The sequence below is a fragment of the Protopterus annectens genome, chromosome 15.part0 (genome assembly GCF_019279795.1).
Source record: "Protopterus annectens isolate FY-2018-M chromosome 15.part0, PAN1.0, whole genome shotgun sequence".
Classification (NCBI taxonomy): domain Eukaryota; kingdom Metazoa; phylum Chordata; order Ceratodontiformes; family Protopteridae; genus Protopterus; species Protopterus annectens.
Window position 1 is genome coordinate 807,292,715 of NC_056749.1, and position 20,666 is coordinate 807,313,380.

Here is a 20,666-nt window from a genome sequence, read left to right on the forward strand (position 1 = left end):
TAACTATTACTAGCATATGGAAGTCCGCATGTAAACAATTACATATCTCAGATATGCCTATGGCCCAAGTCAAATGCAGTTTGGATTAACGGATGGAGAATCACTAATTCGCACCTGGGGCAATCTGTAAAACACTCAATACACAGGTACTAATTCATGCCATCTTCTTGCCCCTAGTGGCCATATATTGGGTAAAATTGGGTTATATTGGCTAGGTATATAAGGGCCCTTAGGCCATTAACCTAGTAATCTTCTATGAACCTATGAACCTATTATGTCATGATAGGCATGCCACAATGTTTAGTAACCATACACAAATCAGTTACTACAACTTATCACTTACAATGGCTCCCTGAAAACAAAAACATTTAATTTTTTTCTGGGCAGAAGATACAGTGAAAACATAAACATAACTGAGTAAATAACATTGGATGTTATCTTGTCCAAAATGGACAGTGAAAAAACACAAAGGTTGACACATACATATCCAGTGTTCCTCTAATAATTACATGCTAAGTCATACATAGACATAAATAAGCAGATAGGATATCAGTTATTAGCAATCCCTGACTCTATGGTATAGATGGATGAAGCCCTAACTTGACCCATGGTATCCCAAGTTCAATTAGGGTCTTAGGAACTGAAACGCTGATGCATCGAGGATGACAGTGGGAACCTTTGCTGATATATCCATCTCAGAGTGAGGGAGATGGTTCTAGTCACTGCTTGGGTGACATGCAGCTAGAGTACTGAGGGTTACATCCTTAGATCATGGGCTTGTCTGGCACTCACTGCTATCTTAAAGTGCACTGGTTGGAGATGGCATCATGTGATGGCACATTTCCCACAGCTGACAAAACCTAGTTGAGATTGAAAGAAGGCAAGACAGTTGTAATGGGGAGAATAAGCTACTCTGTTGGACCTAAAAGCTGTCTCACCCCGTATCACATTACACTCACCTCACCCCCTATCACATTACACTCACCTCACCCCCTATCACATTACACTCACCTCACCCCCTATCACATTACACTCACCTCACCCCCTATCACATTACATTCACCTCACCCCCTATCACATTACACTCACCTCACCCCCTATCACATTACACTCACCTCACCCCCTATCACATTACACTCACCTCACCCCCTATCACATTACATTCACCTCACCCCCTGTCACATTATACTCACCTCAAAGCATACAAATCATCTGACTAAACACCACAGTAGGAACAAATTAGTCAAAGGAATCTCACTTGCCTAGCTCTCACCTCAGATGGAATAACGTGGGCTAACTGGGTAAAGTTAATGGTGCCACAAGGTGGGTCCAGTAGAGGAGGAAAAAAAAAGAAACAAATCACTCAATCAATCAATGACTATACATCTGATAACTGCAAATTAATAGATAGCATCCCCATGACAATTGCAAACAGAACATACTGTGCAGACTGATAACTTAGTATTTACCTATGAACCTATGAACTGATAAAGCATGAGTCCATTCAGGACTCAGGAAAGGGCATGTATGCAAACCAGACTATGAGGTGCTGATCTAAGAGCAATGCCGACATGGTCAGGAATTTTAACTAAGAAAAGGTTTGTGATATCTGTAACATATCTTATGAAGCATTTTAAAGTTTATTTCAAGTTTGTGGCAAAGTTAACTCATTACATCTGAGTGATGCCTCCAGGTGCATCTACAGTTAACTCCTAATGTTGCCTGTAGGTGTCAAATATTGCTTGTTCATATTTGCATTAATAATTCCAAAATCATACTATGTACAAGCTTTTAAAAGATTTCATCTTAAAGCTTACACAGTGGTAAAATAAACTGCATTAATATTTGACCTCTGTCTAGTGCATTAGAATAGATATTAACTGCTGTTTTATGATATTAATTTATATAGCTAGAATGTTCACATTTTTTCTAAATATCTCACCAACCAAGTAACACAGACAGAACTCCTTAGCCTCATATGAAAGCTCTCAGCTGCATGAATAAAATGCTGCTAACAGTATGCGTGTAACTTGAGTGGTTGCTGAGATATTGTAAGTTATCTACAAAATATTACAAATGTAATAGTTACTGTGTTTATTGTGACTTATAAAATTTGGTTTAAGACCTAGAACCTAATAAATACTACCACTATAAAAAAAAAAAAAATTGTGTTGAAGAGTTTGCCATTTATACTTTCATAATCCCTATGGGTCCACAGATATGAATATTTGTTTGAAGTGTGAAGACATAATGTGATTCTGTCAAAAGGCTTAGGATCTGCCCATTGGAAGTTACAGAGCAAACTTTCTGAGCTCCATTGGAGGGAATGAGTTAAAGACCATCTCGGTAAATTATCACCAATGTAAATATTTGCTGAAGTTCATTAATGCATACAAAATGCAGTTGATGGTTTTACTGTAGTTCATCTTTATAGGTTCATAGTTGTATACAAGCTTAATGACTGCTAGGGCCCTTATAGCCTGAGCTGTGAAACCAAATCTGACCAACAAGTTTAATTTATATTGGGGATGATTTACAAACTGCCTTTGTCCTACAGAGACGTAGGCAATAGACCAGGGATGCATGTCAAATTATTCATCTATCTTAACTGCTTGGGTACCATTTGTGAGCCAGCATGTTATAAAGGGGTTTATGCCTAGTCCCATCAGTTTGTTGAGAATGCCCAAGTGGAATATTATATCAAATGCTTTAGCCAGGTCTAGATATGCAGTATACACCATTTTTCTCTCATCAATTGCCTCGGTGATCTTTTCAAAGAAGTCCTGCAGGTTTAGTAAGCATAACCACCCTTTAACAAAGTCAGACTGGGATGGGTCCAACGCCTGGAGGTCTCCTATAAGCATAACCACCCTTTAACATAGTCAGACTGGGATGGGTCCAATGCCTGGAGGTCTCCTATGTTCTATAACCACCCTTTAACAAAGTCAGACTGGGATGGGTCCAACGCCTGGAGGTCTCCTATAAGCATAACCACCCTTTAACAAAGTCAGACTGGGATGGGTCCAACGCCTGGAGGTCTCCTATGTTCTATAACCACCCTTTAACAAAGTCAGACTGGGATGGGTCCAACGCCTGGAGGTCTCCTATAAGCATAACCACCCTTTAACAAAGTCAGACTGGGATGGGTCCAATGCCTGGAGGTCTCCTATGTTCTATAACCACCCTTTAACAAAGTCAGACTGGGATGGGTCCAACGCCTGGAGGTCTCCTATGTTCTATAACCACCCTTTAACAAAGTCAGACTGGGATGGGTCCAACGCCTGGAGGTCTCCTATGTTCTATAACCACCCTTTAACAAAGTCAAACTGGGATGGATCCAATGCCTGGAGGTCTCCTATGTTCTATATCCACCCTTTAACAAAGTCAGACTGGGATGGGTCCAACGCCTGGAGGTCTCCTATGTTCTATAACCACCCTTTAACAAAGTCAGACTGGGATGGGTCCAACGCCTGGAGGTCTCCTATGTTCTATAACCACCCTTTAACAAAGTCAGACTGGGATGGGTCCAACGCCTGGAGGTCTCCTATGTTCTATAACCACCCTTTAACAAAGTCAGACTGGGATGGGTCCAACGCCTGGAGGTCTCCTATGTTCTATAACCACCCTTTAACAAAGTCAGACTGGGATGGGTCCAACGCCTGGAGGTCTCCTATGTTCTATAACCACCCTTTAACAAACTCAGACTGGGATGGGTCCAACGCCTGGAGGTCTCCTATGTTCTATAACCACCCTTTAACAAAGTCAGACTGGGATGGGTCCAACGCCTGGAGGTCTCCTATGTTCTATAACCACCCTTTAACAAAGTCAGACTGGGATGGGTCCAACGCCTGGAGGTCTCCTATGTTCTTGATGCTTCCCATGATACAATTCTTTCCATGGCTTTGCAACTAGGACTTGCCAGTCTAATGTGTCTGTACTTTTAAGGCTCTGTTGAAGGTCTTTCTTTATGAAGGAGGATGACCATCTTGGTCCTCCATTTTCACTGCACAAAGTCTGTTTTAAGACTATCATTAAATTAACTCCAGGGATCCTGATAAGTCATATTTTAGACTGCTCAAGAGGCATCCTAGGATGTTATCAGGGCCCAATGGGGCTGTGTTCTTGGCTTTAATGAATACAACCAGTACATGCTCCCTAGTTGTAGTTGGAATGGGTTATGTTTGAAGGTATTTCTTGGGGATGGTTGGGGTGAGAGGGGATAAAGTTGGAAGCAAATTTGTTCACTAACAGGTTCACTATATCACTAGGCTTGATGACTGTGGCACCATTAACCACCAGTTCAGCACAATGTTAATTTGGCATTGCCTAGAAAAGGCACTATGGATGTGCGTAAAGGTTTAACCGGTATTCAAAAGCTTAGAGGGGAAAGATGCAGACCATCCTTGGTGAAGCAATGTGTCCTGTTAACAATGTCCCCTGAAGCTGACAAATATTTTATCTACTTACAATGACAGTGAAAAGACAAATAGTTGTTAAAAATCAATCCTTTTGGTCATATTGTGTCATCATCCTCGGTGAGGGTAATATGCTGCTCAGTGCATTGTGACATCATCCTCAGTGATACATTGTATCATTGTATCATCCTCAGTGATGGTAATATGCTCCTCAGTGCACTATGACATCATTCTCAGTGATACATTGTATCATTGTATCATCCTCGCTGATGGTAATAATCTGCTCAATGAACATTCAGAGCGTTTGCCTGGATTTGTTCATCTGACACCAGTAGGTAGCAATGCGCTGTACAGTAGAAAACACACAGAAAGCAAATTTCCCTAGAGAACAGTCCACAAAATGGTACTACTAAACACAGTGCAACACACCAAATTTATAACAACACAGAAAAAAACAGAAAACTAATTAATGAGCCCTCTGGCCAATAAAATTACTACACTTTGAAACCTTTTGTGTACGGTCCTACTAATGTAAGCAAATGCAAATTAACAATCAAAAGTACTTAGCGTGGCCTGGATGGCACTGGGTACAAGCAAAACACATCTGGAACACAGGCTAAGATGCCAAGCTTTGTTCATCTCTGAAAAAATCAGCAGGATGTAATATAGGTTCATAGGTTCATACTAGGCTATCTGCCCAAGGGCATTTATAAGCCTAGCCCATAGTTATGTGGCTTTCGCCACCCCTTTAGTTTAAATAAAACTATGCCTATTATTTTGCTGAGCCTCTGTCAAGCAGTGACACTGAAGTAATCCCTGGGGTATATCTGCGATCTCCCATCCATTGGTCAAGATTCCTCTTGAACAAGGCCAGCGAGGTGCTCTGCCTCACATGTACCGGGATTTTGTTCCACAGCATGGGAGTCTCTGGGGATGAATTGATCCCCCCCAGCAACGTTCTATTAATAAACGTGTCAAAGGTTTAAAGTCTCCCCTTCTGAGTTCTTGGGGATCTAGATTTTTGGGTGAGAATCATCATATCAATCTGGGTTTGACATGACATATAGCCATATGTCAGGTCACCTCTCTGAGCAAGCAGTATGAGACTGAATAGAGCTGGAGTTCTTTCAGTCGGGCAGCATAAGACATATTTTTGAGACCCTTTTCCTTTTGGTGAGGGAACTTGGGGCCTTTCCAGCTGCTTGTCGGGTCAGACTCAATCATTTCCGGAATGGGTGGTGAGCACAGGGGGCCGATGAATGATGAGTGAGTACAGGGGCGATGACCTCCTTGATCTAGATGTGAATCCTTCATGATCAGGTGGGCAATGTAGAAGGTTTTCCTGACTACTTTAGCAACATGAGTGTCAAACGAAGGCTAGGTGTCAACCTGGGTCCCCAGGTCCTGATGACTTCTTCTGTGCTCAGTGGATTACCTATATAGTAGCTAGGGTAACCTAACAGTTGTTTTTCCCGAAGGGTATGACTATGCATTTCTTGGCGTTTAATTTTTAGGCCATGGCTCTGGCACCAGTTATCCATTTCCTGTGAGGCCCTTCTGAAGGATATCTGTGTCAGAAGTGTTTTCACTATGGTGCCCAGTTTGCAGTCATCTGCAACTTTGTTTGTCCATAATAACCCTCCTGTGTTTGCTTGCACTTCAGAAGTAGATGCAACAAGAGAGTGGACCCAGGACTGAGCCCTGTGGGACACCACTTGTGACAGGCTTTGAGTCTGACATGGCTCCAGCAGCTCTCTGACCCTGTGGGTTTTAATGCTCCAGCCAGTTTGCAGCCCATCTTGTGTATTGTGGGTTTACATTCAAGCTGATGAGTTTTTGATGATACCTGAGTGGGGGTATTGTAGTCGAAGGCCTTTGCCAGAGTAGGCTATATGGATGCCTTTCCCACATCAATGGCCTGGGTGACTGTTGAAGAAAAAGAAAAAGTCAACCAAGTTTAAAAGGTCTGCCTTTGACAAAGCAAACTGGGTTGGATCCAAAGTCAAATGCTTCCCTATGTGATTGATTTAGGCCATTATAGTCCTCTCCATGGCTTTGCAGATAAGGCTTGTCAAGCTAATGATGGGATGGTAATTTCAGATTTGGTGTGGAGCACCCCCCTTGTGAGAATGGGACACCAGTGGCCGATGCGCCACTCCTTGGGTACGTATCCTGAGGTGATGCTAAGAGATTACAGCTGTAAACAACTGTCCTAATAATTCCTCATGAGTTCGTGGAGCACACAGCCGGGGACACCATCCGGTCCATGGATGCTGTGTTTTTTGCCTTGAGAGAGGTTCTCACTCACCTGGAGTGGAGATGTTTGGGGGGGGCAATCCTCTATATATGATATCTCTCCTTTTGGGGAAGTTTGCACTGAACCTGTCAGCCAGTATGTTGGCAATGTGTGTAGGTTCAGTAATCTTCACATCATTTTGACTAATTCTTGAGCATATCGGGAGTTTCCTCCTCCTAGGTTTTAATAAGAAGAGGAGAGGCCTTATGATTGTCTGTTGTGTCCTTTTTTTTTTTTCAAAAAAAATGGATGATTTTATTTTTATAGAGCTCTTAGTTTTTTTTTTATATGATCAAAAGTGTCTTTACCTTTCAAAGTTTTGCTCTCTCTCTTGTAGTAGCTTCCTCCTTTTGTTGTAGAGCTTGTTTATGTCTGGGGTCCACCAGACTGGACGCTTCCTTTGGTACAAAGAGTCTTAGGTTTTGTTTGGGATTGCCTGATCCATGCAGTCCTGTAGGGGGGTAGAGCCAGCCAGAATCAGTTCAGCGGGGTTTTTGAGTAATGTTTACCACTGGCCTGGGGGGCCTTAAAAGGGAGACCACTTTAGTTTTTGTGAAATGTGAAATTATTTTGAGAAGTTTTCATACTTTTATTTTAGGTCAGGTGGTGAGGACCTCCGAAGAGATTAGTTTATAAGTCTGAATCATGAGTGGTATACTTCCGGTGTTTCGGTGTGTGGGTCTACATATTCATGATGATATGGATCAAAGTATGTTTCTCCTCTTGTGGGGATGGTGGACTAGTTGTTCCATAGCATTGAGTTTTATTGACTCAAGGAACCTTTGGCTTGTAGGGGTGGTGAAGGCATTTGTAAAGTGATTCAATGTTTGAGTAATGTTTACCACTGGCTCAGGGGCTTAAAGGAGGGAGACACTAGTTTTTTTAGAGTGTGGTAGGGCTTTGAGAAGTTTTTTTTCACTGTGGTCTTTTTATTTCAGGTGCGGGATGAGATGAGGACCTCCCGATAGATTTATAGTTTATGATCTCTAGTGAGGGGTGAGGGGTGGGTATGAACATTGTTGAACCATGTGTACATGATGATGAGATGAGAGTTATGTTTTCTCCTCTTCTTGTGATGGTGACTGGTTGTTCCATGGCATTTGAGTTTATGAACTCCAGAACCTTTAGGCTAGAGTGTTTGGGCGAGTAGTGTTCCCAGTCTATATTAAGGTAGTTGAAGTCACCTAGTATGATGGTGTTGGAGATACATTTATTCCTCCAGTGTTTCAGGAAGGCCATGTGAGGTTCCTGAGTTTGAGAGGGTGGCCTGTAACATGCTACAAATTGCAGAGCAGTCTTGCCTATGGTTAATTGCACCTGGATGGTCTCCGATGCATCGTGCATTGCCACCAACCTTGAGGTGTGTGTGTCCTTTGAATATGGACACCCTCCTTTCTTGGTGTTGTCTGGATTTGGGGCCGGAGCATGATATGAGGTGAAACCTGATAGTGCTGGGGTGCTCTCAGGAGCCTTGAACCAGGTTTCTGTCACAGCAGCACAGACATCGGTGTTCTCCACTGGAAAGGGCCCCTCGCATCATCTTGAGTTTGAGACTTTCTGGCATTGAGCAGCATTACCCTTTTTTTTTTCCTTTTTTTTGTGTAGTAGGTAGGTTTAGGTTAGAATTTGAGCCTTGCCTAAAAAGGCACTATGGGGTGGCAGAGCTTTGCCAATATCCGGAAGCCCAGGGTGACAGGTGCAAGCCGCCCTTGCGCAGCATGGCTTGTCCAGCATGTCATCCCAGGCAGACGAACATTGGATCCCCTTTTGAACACACAAATTAAGCCAATTTAATTAAGCTGATCTCTTATCATCTTGGTGTCATCTCATATCTAGGTGTCAGTGGGTGCTGCTCAAGGTCAGGGTCATACCTGCTTGGGCTACATAATCAGAGAGCTCCTCAATGTCTCTTTTCATGTAGTCCCTCAGGTCGTTGACACCAGCGTGGACAATGACTGAGTCGCGTGCTTACCTGCTGTGTTGAGACCCTGAGTGCTTGCGTTATGTGGCAGATTCTAGCTCAACAGGCAGCTTACTGTGACCTTCTCCTTACTCAGTCTGGTGCGGGCGCCAGTGTGTCTGACTATGGAGTCACCAAATGACGAGTGTGTCGGGCATTGTGTTGGGCTTAAGGGGGTGTGACTTGACTGCATGACCTGACTGTGTGTGCTATGTGTTTGGTGTGTTTGTGGTCCTGAGGTGGTTGGTTTGGTGGGTGTCTGCTCTGGTGGCTGGTGGTTTTGTAGATTTTTGATCAGAGCCTCCAGCCTCCAGTTTGGCGTATAGTTGCATCTCTCGCGTATATTTGTGTTTTGTGGGAGGGAGGAGGGATTGTTTGTGTACATGAGGCAATGTAACATTGCCTCAATATTCCCAAGTTCTTTCACCAGAGGAGGAGGAGAGGACACTAACTGATCCGTCGACATGCTAGAAGTAACAGATAAAAACTTACAAAAGACTCCGGGGATGTGGGTTCTTGGCTGGTGGGGTACTATCTATAATCAAAGTGCTTTATCAAGGTGCAAGTACTGTAGGAGCAAGTGCTAGGCTTTACAGATAGAGAATAGTCTACTTGGGAATCAAGTAGAGATGAACTTTTTAGTTATAGGATACGCTGGTTAGATCAGCAGTACAGTTCGAGGAAGGTAGTTATAAAAAAAAAATTGAAGTGGAATTTAGGTAGCCGATAGTTTAACCTTGTTTTAACCACACGCTGCTCTTATTGTGCAACAGTGGCAACTCCTTCATCGCTAAAAAGCGTATCGTTAACTTTATAGCGGGGCTTGAAAAAAAGAAAATGGAAAAAAATGAAATAACCCTGCACTAGTTGCTGTTTCTAACCACTCCTCTGAGGACAAACAAGCAGCTCAGTACTCCCCACTCCCACTGGTGAGTGTATGTAGCAAAGGAGGTTTACTCAACAGCTATTTAGTGGTTAGGTACTTAGTATCAGGGATCAACAGAAAACAGTGGGTGGGAAAAGCACTTATTTAGCTTATGCAACATTCATTATCAATGAAAGAAGAGAGTGAGGGGCTTTGAGTGGAGTTGAGGAACACAGCCTTATAAATACACCATAGAAAAAGGGTGGGATGGAAAATTCAAGAAAGAAGCAGGCTAGCGAGAGAGGGATCACAGCTTTCCATACCTCTTCAAGTGCTGCATAAAAAGACCCTGGGTGGGAGTAGCTCTGTGCTGGATGTAATAAGCTGGCAAGAAACTGATCATTCAAATAAAGCCAATATTGTAGCTCTTTCAGAAACGTTAATGTCTCAGTGGGGACAAACACAAAGAACAGGGGAACTGAAGGCACTAGAATGCAACATTAAACAGGAAAATGGTAAGCTGGCTATATATATTTTTTTACATTTTATTAAATAATCAGTTAAGACATAGGCACACATACATTTCTATAAAAGAAAAAAAAATGTGTTATGTTCACAGTTACAAGCATTATACAGCACATATATGATTTTATATGATTATCCTCAATCCCTGTCTGCCCTTAAACCTCACTCCTCCTCATCCAAAAAATATTCTATATGTATTGACCCACAATTTCCATTTTTTCTATGTAGTTTGATCCTACCATTTTGTAAAGATCACACTTCTGGTTCTTTTATCTCTGCTTCAATATTCACTACTTCAAATACACTTGGTTTAGACTCTGATTTCCATTTTCTAGTAATTGTTTTTTTCACAGCCAACAGAATTAAACTTAACAAGGAGTTACTATGTCTAGACAATTAAGATCCTGTATCCCAGCTCAAAAGAAAAATCATTTCTTTGGTTACACCTATTTACTCACCCAATATTTCTGACAGAGCACTCTGTGCGGAATTTTAAAAGTCTGCTAACTCATTACATTCCCAAAAGATATGTTCCCAGTTACCTCTTTGTTCCCAACACACCTCCACCTGAGGAGAAATTCTTCGGAGTCTGCATGAGGTATAGAAATGCCTATGCAAGTGCTTCCAAGCAAAAGGCTTAACTGTTTTGGACTATATTGCATATTTGGAAGCCATGCATATGTCATTCTATTGTTTCCTTGTGGAGTGCTTATCCAATCTATCTACCCAATCTTTTCTAACCTCTTCTGACTGATTCCTGTAGTTATCATGCAATATTTTATATGCCCTACTAATTTTTCCTTTTTAACTGCAGCTTCTGTTCTAGATTCAGCTAAAACCTCTACCAGAGCAGGTCTTTCCCCAAGGATTACCCTGTCTCTTTCTCTTTGCTTATACTCTGATATCAGTCCCTGATAGGGAAAGCAGTCTCTAGCTCCCAGTCTAAATGTCTTCTTTGCCTCTTCCCATTTTATTGCCTTTCCCTCTTTAGTTATTTGTTCACAATACTTTGGTTCCTTTTACAGTTTCCTCCAGTACATTTCAGCCTCCTCTTGCTTATTAAAACGAACAAGAAAGAAACACAGTGCCAAAATCCAATGAACTGTTAAACCAATAGAACACACCACAAGGCACTGCCAAATCACCAGGCAAATAAACAAAGTGAAACATTCCGAGAAGAATTTATTGAAACACCGTAAAACAGTCAATACACTTAAAATGCTTAACTATATCACCCCATTTTTCATCCCTAGTTAATGGATTTCATCAGATGAATACTACAAAGACACAGGGTTTGAATCAATACACATTCCCTCCCTAAATTAATCAGACACTAAAAACAAATAATTAACCTCCGTAGTGAAATCTAATTACTTAGAACAAATATCTCTGTACAAATATAAAACATATAAATACATATAAAAACATCATAAAGGTCATCAAAAACATAAAAAAATGCAGTATATTGTCACTATTTTCCAAAATATGTTAAAAAATTATAACAGTAAAAAAGTAATAAAAATGAATAAACACCCACAAATGTAAATATATTAAGCAATATGATAAAAAGTTGAATCATGAAGGATCATAGAATGTGATCATAAATCTGTTGTCATGACAATTATAGTTAAACACTGTAAATATTATATTCTATGCAAATAAAAATAAAAAACATCTACTTGCTATTGAAACCTAAAAGCAGTAAAACAACACCACCTAGTGTTCAGGTTGAAAAATAACCATCCGGCATGAAGTAAAAAACTCTAATAATAAAATATCCAAAAAATTATAGATATTTGTTTAGAATACCTTGGTTCCAAATTCCAGCATCCTCTTGCTATTCTCTGTAACTCTATCTGCAGTCCTCCCTATCAGTAGAATCTTCTACCTCCATTCTCCCATTGGTTTAGTTCTTAGAGTACTCTCTGATACCTTATGAATGTAGCATTCTGTATGGGTGTTGTCATTCCCTTCTAAGATCTAAATCCAAAATCCCATTCTCCTCGTATTTCTTAAGCCCCCCCACCCTTTTCATTATTATTCCTTTCCACTTTGAATTATAACCTTCTGCTTGTGTTATGTATACGAGCCTTAACTGTGTAGTTCTAAAATATCCCTTCTAATCAGGTAATCCTAAACCACCTTGTTCTATTGGAAGGATCAGCTTATCCCATTTGACCCTTGGCCTCTTCCCCTGCCAAATTAAATCCTTCAACTTTCAATTAATTACTGTCTACAACTTCTCCTCTGATTCATAAAAATATGTGTGACCTGTATATAAAACTAAAGGGACTAAAACCATTTTCACTGCTTGTATCTTGCTAGCCTTATCCATAGATACAAGGTTCCAGTTTCTGACTTTTTATATTACCTTTTGTTTAGCCTCTTTGAACACATCATTAGCTGCCATAACAGAATCTTTTTAACTCATACACCTAAGTACTTCATTTTATCGTGCTCGCATAAATATTGGGATTGCTGAATCAATTCATGGGTGGGTCCATAGTTTACAGCTATAGCCTTTGTTTTGTCTTCATTAATTTTATATCCACCCCAAAAACTGAGGCTGTCTGAGAATATTCCACAACACTGAGAGAGATGTCCTTTTCTGGTTTTATCAGGTACAAAATAATATTGTCTATAAATAATGCCAACTTTTCTTGATTACCATACTAGTTATATCATTGAATTTCAGAGTCATTTATTTTCTTTGCTAATAGCTCTAAATATAAAGCAAATAAGGGGGAAAAAGGGCACCCTACATGTTTCCTCTGTTCACACACAACTTATCAAAGAGGAACCCACCCACTTTAATTTTCATCTCAGATCCCTCATATATCCTCCTAACTAACCTTATTACTGTATCAATGGACACAAATATTTCCATTGCCCTACTCATAAAATCCCAGCTTACTCTGCCAACTGATTTCTCTGCATCAAGACCCACCAACAACAGCAGTTTCTTACATCTTGCTTTTCTCTGGATCATCATTGTTCTATGAATGCTGTCAAATGTTTGCCTTTCTTCCACAAAATTACATTGATCCATATCTATCAATATTGGCAATACCGTTGCTACTCTTTCAGCTATTATATACATAAACACTTCATAATCATGGTTTAAAATTGAAGTGGGCCTATATGAAGATAGGTCTGATGAGTCTTAACTGTATTTAGGTATTATAGCCAACATGGCTTTCTTCCAGGATGTTGGTCCTTCTCCTCCTTTTAAAATGCTATTAAACAAAACCATCCAGCTCTTTGTCCCCTTTTCCCCTCCCAGCTGCCAAATTTCCACAGGAATACTATCTATTCTGGGAGATTTCCCTGTAGATTAAATACACATCATCATTTTATCTTATCCCATCTTAGCCGTCAGTTGTTGAGCCTCAGTTACCTATAACCTTGGCATACTTACGTTTTCCATAAATATTTCTATTTGTACTTTTTCTCAGTTTCCATATTCCTCTGCTTTATTCAAATTTTCATAAAATTTCTAAATATCTCTAATACCTCCACATGATTTCTGGTTATTTTACTTGTTCTAGGCTCCCTTAGGCTCCCTAAGTTTGGCACAATCCTTTCAACTTTCTGTTGCCTAAGTCATTGCGCTTACTATTTCTGTGGTCTTGAGTTAATATAAAAAAATTTTACTTAGCAGCAGTCTTTCTGAACTTATGCATATTATCCAGATACTCCCTTAATATCTCTTTAGTGCCCTGCAGTTGAGCTCCTTCTTGTTATGTGATTTTCCCATTATTCTGTAATAATTTAACCTTTGTCAACTCCTCTAAGTAATTCTTGTTACTTCTTAATCATATTTCTTTTTCTTTTATTTCTACCCTGTTTTTAAACCCCACTTACATTTTATCCCACTCACTAGCTATAACGTCTGAAGAAATTTCTGTCTTCCCTAATAATTCTCAGAAAATTTCCACTACCCATTACTTAAATTGCTCTTTTTAATAGGTAGGTGGGGAAGCACCAGTGTCTCATTTTTACTTCATTGTTCTGCATTTTAATTTTTGTTTTTATTTGTGCATGATCTGAAGCAGTCATTGTGTGTGTGCATGTGCATGTATGTGTTTGTGTGTGTGTGTGTGTGTGTGTGTGTGTGTGTGTGTGTGTGTGTGTGTGTGTGTGTGTGTGTGTGTGTGTGTGTAAAAACCTTTAATTCAATGCATACTTTCCTGTGAAATATAATTTATGTCTAGTCTAGTTCAGCTATTGTACCTTAGAGAATAATATGTAAATTCTCTCCAAGTTACTACTACTGAATTCATGTCTTCCATACCAAATATTTTCTTAAATTTCTTCCCCTACTCTTGTTTGTTATATTTTCCCTCTAGATTCCCCCAGATACATCCTCATTGTTGCAAATCAAATTCCATTCCCCACCTATAATTAATATTCCCTGTTGAAAGCTTATTATTTCTCCCAAAAATGTCTTAATCCCATAATAGCAGTTTTTGATAAAATATAAATATATGCTAGTATAATCCTCCTCCCTTGCGAGTAGCCCGTTACTGCTATAAATCTACCATTACTATAGCTTTTCCTCTTCTTTCACTAGTGGAGCTGCTTTAATTAGTAGAAGTATCCCCCTTTTCCTTTGTCCTTGATGCTCTGCTGAATACACATGCGGAAAAACTTTCTTTATCAAATTCACATACTTATTTCTTTCCAGATGTATCTCCTGTAGCATTGCTATTTGTACTCTGCATTTCTTAATATAATTGAATACCCACGCCGTTTTGTCTATACCTGTGATGCAAATCACATTCTACAGTAATATGTTTACAACCTGAAGCCCACTACAAACTTTTAGGGGTCATTACTGATGATGAACTCATATTCAACTTGTACATTCTCCAATGTATAAGAAAGACAGACCAAAAACTTGGTCTACTTTATCGCAATAAAACATTTTTAACAACTAATTCCAGACTCACCCTTGCTCAAGCTCTCCTCCTTCCCCCTTCTTTATGCTGCCCCTGTACTCACCAACATCCAAACTACAACCTTAGACAAACTACAACAAACTTATCATAAGATAGCTAGATTTATCACTAACTCTCCATATAATATTCATCATTGCCTACTCCTAAACCCTCTCCACTGGCTTGAATTCCCACATTTACTGTTGATATCAAAACTCCAAATGTTACATACCATTCTGTATAGACCTTCTTCCTGCCCTGCTCTCTCTACCTTCATTACCACTTACTCTCCTACTCATACCATCCGTTCATCAAATCATCAACTGTTACATATCCACCACCCTAAAAATGTGATAAAAAAACTGTACCAAATCAGCAACTGTTACATATCTATCACCCTAAAAAACAGTAGGCAAACTACTGCATCAAATCAGCAACTGTTACATATCTACCACCCTAAAAAACAGTGGGCGAACTACTGTATAAGTACTCTGTTACCCAAGCATGTAACAAACTTCCGAGAGACATATGCTGCATCATACACCCATCCCACTTTAAAAAGAAACTCAAACTTCATCTACTCAACTCCAAAACCTGCCCTTGTCTAACCCCAACTTAACTCCCCCTCCCTCTCTTGTTCCCCCCTTAGGCAGATGTATTTCCCCATAGTAAATACTTCTAACCCAAGCTCTCTAATTACAACTGATTAATTCAAATCTTTATGCAAATATGTACATATTCTACCTACTTTGTATAAATATGATAGCTGCATTTGATTGTATGTGAATTTTAGCTACAATATTTCCTTATGTTGTTGTTTAATCAAATCATTTCTTATATAACTACTTAGAATTGTGCTTTTTTTTGCAAATTGTATATCTATTCTTGGAGCTTTTCTCCTCGGTTCTCCACTGAAAATGGACCACAACCTCAGCTGCACTAACCCAGTTAACAAATGTCAATAAATAAAATACATTTAGTGTAGCCATTATAATAAGAAGTTATTATTCCCACCTACTATATATGACAACTTTTAAAATGTCTAGTTCCAGATTTTGTGTTACTTGCAACCATTAATATTTGACAGGTTGATCCCTTATACAGTTGTTTTTTGCCATTTACACTTAAACCTATGTCACATTTTACAAGACTTTTTGTTTTAATGAAAACCATTGAACAAAGCAAACCAGCATTCCTGAACAACATGCCTATAACCTATTAACTTAGAACAAACACACAAAACTGTGTACATCTTCAAATAATGAAGTTTAACCCTCCTTATAGGAACAGTTGTCCCAAATTGACAGCTGCACACAAGCACACACACACACACACACACACACACACACACACACACACACACACACACACACACACACAATTTAACCTAACATTAAGGTTATCCATACTAAGATGCATGTTACATCCTGTGCTCCTACTTACAGTAATTATTTTTGTTTATTTTTATTTTACATTTGTTGACTGGAAAAGTCAGACTGGACACATATCCATTTTCAGAGGAGGCCCAGGGAGAAAAGCTCCATTATGATACATGATCAAGTTCATAAGAACAGTAGTATTTACATACAAATCAGGTAGAATAACATTAGTAAATATAAGGCAGTATTAGTTCAGGCTCATAATAAGATTTACAGTTCAGAATTATCACACTTCTTAATACATGCAGTACACTGCAGACTTACACATACAATACATGCAGTTCTTTGTAGACTTATAGACACAATATTGTAGTACATGCTTTTCTCTGCAGACCTATACATTCAACATGTTAAGGTAATACTTGAATCAGAAAACAGGGTGAGAAACTAAACATGACATATGGCTGTGTTGAGTTATTGCTTGTATGCCCGTCTTTACCCAGGGGTGAGACAGGAGCATAGCCAGTTGTTCATAAGGTTGGCTTTTAGGAGTTTTTTAAATTGTGTAGTGGAATTATTGGATGTTAGGGTGGCAGGTAGGGAGTCCCAGAGTTTAGAAAAGAAGTAGCTAAAGACAGATTTTCCTGCCTTATTTTTATGTTTGGTGACGTCTAGGAGGTTTAGGTTGCTAGATCTCAAGGTTCTTGCTGTGGTCTGAGGATGTATAAGATGTAGCAGAGCTCGGATTTTGTCTGAGTTGAAGTATAACTTGTGTGCTATTGACAATTTATTGAGCTGAAGTAGTAGAGGGAACTCCAACCAGTTTAGCTTTTTGAGAGAGTCACAGTGATGTGTTCTGTATGAAGATTCTGTAGTAAATCTGTCTATCTTATTGTAACAGGATTCTAGTTTGTATAGGTCAGTTTTACAAAGGTTAGTTAGTACTGAGGATGTGTAGAGGAGGGTGGATGTGTCCTGGCTATTGTGGTTTTAGATTGCTTTGAGAGAAATTGCTTGTTACGATAGAGCAGTCCTAGTTTTTTGTGTAATTTCTTGATAGTTTGGGCAAAGTGCAAGTCTAATCTTAGATGGTTGTCTATTTCAACACCTAAAGATTTGGTGTGGGTGGTTGGGGTAATCACAGTTTTGTTATTAGAGGTGATAGTAAAGTTATCTGTTTGGGAGAAGGATCTATAAGAGCTGAAGAGGAGTAATTTTTAGTAGTAGTTTTAGTTGGGTTAAGAATAAGCTGGTGGTTATGAACCAGGTTTCAGCTAGTGAGAAGCATTCTTATGTTTGGGAGTGGAGGTGCTCAAGTTGGGGGAGGCACATATGATAGTGGTGTCATCTGTATATTGAATAACTGAGGCCTTTGCTGTGGAGGATGAGAGTTGATTGGTGAATAGACTGAAGAGTAGGGCCTAGAATGGAGCCTTGAGGGACTCCTAGGGATACTGGCAGTAGAGATGATATTTCTTTCTGCCATTTTACTGCCTACTGATGACCTGATAGATAGTTCTTAAACCATGTAATAGAGGAGATGCTGAAATTTAGGATGGAGAGTGAATGGGGAAGTTTATTTTGATTTACCATATTGAAAGCTTTAGATAAGTCTAAAAATATGGCTGAGACTAGTTGTCCATTATTTCTATGGTAATTAACAGGATTAGTGAATGATATAAGTTCGGTGGTGGTACTATGGAAGGGTCTAAAGCCATGCTGTTTTTTAGATATCAGATTGTTTTCTTGAAGGTAACCCATGAGTTGACTGTGTATGACCCTTTATAGGATTTTTGATAATGGTGATAAAATAGCAATAGTATGATAGCTATTGAATTCAAAGAAGTTATCTCCTTTGTGTAGTGATATGATATGGGAGATTTTCCATATATAGGGTACTTTACACTCTGAGATAGATCTGTTAATGAGAATTGCAACAGGATAGGCAATAGCTACTGCAGCTATTTGGATGTATTCTGTGGATAGGTTATCGATGGCCAGGGTGGTAGGTTTGAGTTTTTGGAGGAGTTTTAGGATGGTTTTGATTGTCACTGGCTGAAAGCTAAAGTGGGAGCTCTTATCTTGTGTTTCATTTGTAGTTGGTATATTTCTTGGGGTAGGGTGATTGCTATTAATTTGGTTATTAGCTAGGGCCTGAATTATCTCAGTAAAGTATTTATTAAACTGGCTAGGGATGTTATCTTGGTTGTTTCCTGCTGTGGGTGTGGGGGTTGTAGTTTTCCCAGGTTGCAATACAGAGTTGATTGCTGCCCAGAATCTTTGGGGAGTTTTAACATGTCTTTCCTGTAGATTTTGGTAATAGCTGATTTTATCTATGTTGATGAGTTTCTTGGCTTTGTTACAAAGTTCTAAGTAGTTTTGTTTTTCTACTTGGGTTTTGTTTTTGTGAAATTGTATCCATGCTCTGTCCCTTTCTTTGAGATTTGATCTGGTAGGTTTATTTAGCCAAGGGCCCTATTTAGCTTTTATTCTAGTGGTTCTGGAGGGAGCATGGTGGTTTAATATTTTAAGAAGATTAAATTAAAGCATAGTACTGCATCTTCAAGAGTTAACTGTTTTAGAGGGGTCCAGTTGCAACATTTTAGGTCACAGATAAAGTCATTAGGGTTAAAGTTCTTTTTGTCTCTGACTTCTTTTTGTGTTACCTGGCTTATATGGGGTGTTTCTCAGTAGGTATGTTGGTTGGTGGTTGCTGAGGATGTCTGGCAGACATCCAGCTTGGAATGTGAGGGATGGGTGGGATATAAGTATCCAGTCCAGTATGGACTGGAGTTTGGATCTTTTGTCGTTTCTGGTGGGGATGTGATATCTTGGGTAAACCATTGAGGTTAATGTGGATGAGTGGATTTTGGATAGAACGGTTGAGCCAATCTATATTAAAAGTCACCAAGCAGGATATTTTCTTGAGGACGGAAGTTTGAGATCCATTCTAATAGGTTTTCCTTTATTGTAATACTGTTTCCTGGGGGGATGTAGCAGCTAATGATATTAATATTTTTTTGGTTTAGTTTAAACTTAGCAAAGATGAGTTATACATTTTTGAAGTCTGGGATGGTAATATCAAGTTGTTCAAGGATGAGGCATTTTTTTATACATTATAGCTACCCCTGTCCCCTTTGCCTGCTCTGTCTCTGCAAATGATATTATATTCTGTGGCTGTAATTTCATTATTGTGGATTTCTGGTTTTAGCCAAGTCTCAGTTAGTAAGACAATTTCTGGTTTGTATAGAGCTAGTAGGCCATGGAGATCATGGACCTTATTAAGGATACTTCTCATATTTAGGTTAAGAAAGAGGAGAGAGGTTTTTTATCTATGGACTAGGGGATTGGCTTGATTTGGGTTTGAGGTGATTGGTGTGCCTGGACCTGGGTTGGGGTGTATGTCCCCACAACATGTAAGTTTTTTTAGAAGATATAAGTAGAGTTTGTTACATTTGATGATAATTTTAAAGTGTTCTAGAGAGGTGTGGGACTTTCTACTGGGGAAAGGTAATTTGTGTAGGTGATAGTCTATGTGGGAGGGTTGGAAGAGGTAAAGAACTAATTGAATGTTTGGTGGGGCCAAATTATAGCCTAGGGTTGTAGACTGCCTGGGGGATGTTAGGTTGTGGTGAAGCTGGACATGATAGTTGGTTAAGGCTGAGAGTAGAAGCAGGATAGAGATGGTGCTTGTACAGAGTAGGAGTCTTAGTATGGAATTATGTTGTAAGGGGTACATTTCTTATTATATTAGGGAGAGTTGATAGAGTAGGTGGAGCAATAGTAGTACTGTGATGAGGGTTGTAGTAGACCTGTTAAGAGGGCTGATTGGGTAGTGGAGTGTGATAGGTAGCTAGGGTGGTGGGAGGTGGTCTGTGGTAATGGAGAGGAGTGGTCTATGGCTATAAATCAAATTAAAAAGGGGTGGGTGGGAATAGGGTAGGGTAAGGTATGGGAGTGGACCAAGGCTACAGGGTGAGTGGAGCAGGGTAGAACCACGGACAGCTGACTGAACAAGTAAGAAACAATCAGTCAGGTTCTTATTTTACAGGTCTGACTGTATTGGATAGCTATGGCTATACAGTTTTAAGTTTTGCTGCTTAGCATACTCTTATTGGACTTGTAATATATTATGCAAAAAGGGCTAAAAACAACAATTTTCAGTTAATTAATGGCAGGAGGGGGTGTTGAAATGATTAGAAGTGCAGTCTGGGAACAGAAAGGAAGGGTTGGTATAAACTACTCATGGGATGTGAAAGTATCCATTTAACAAGTGATAGGATATA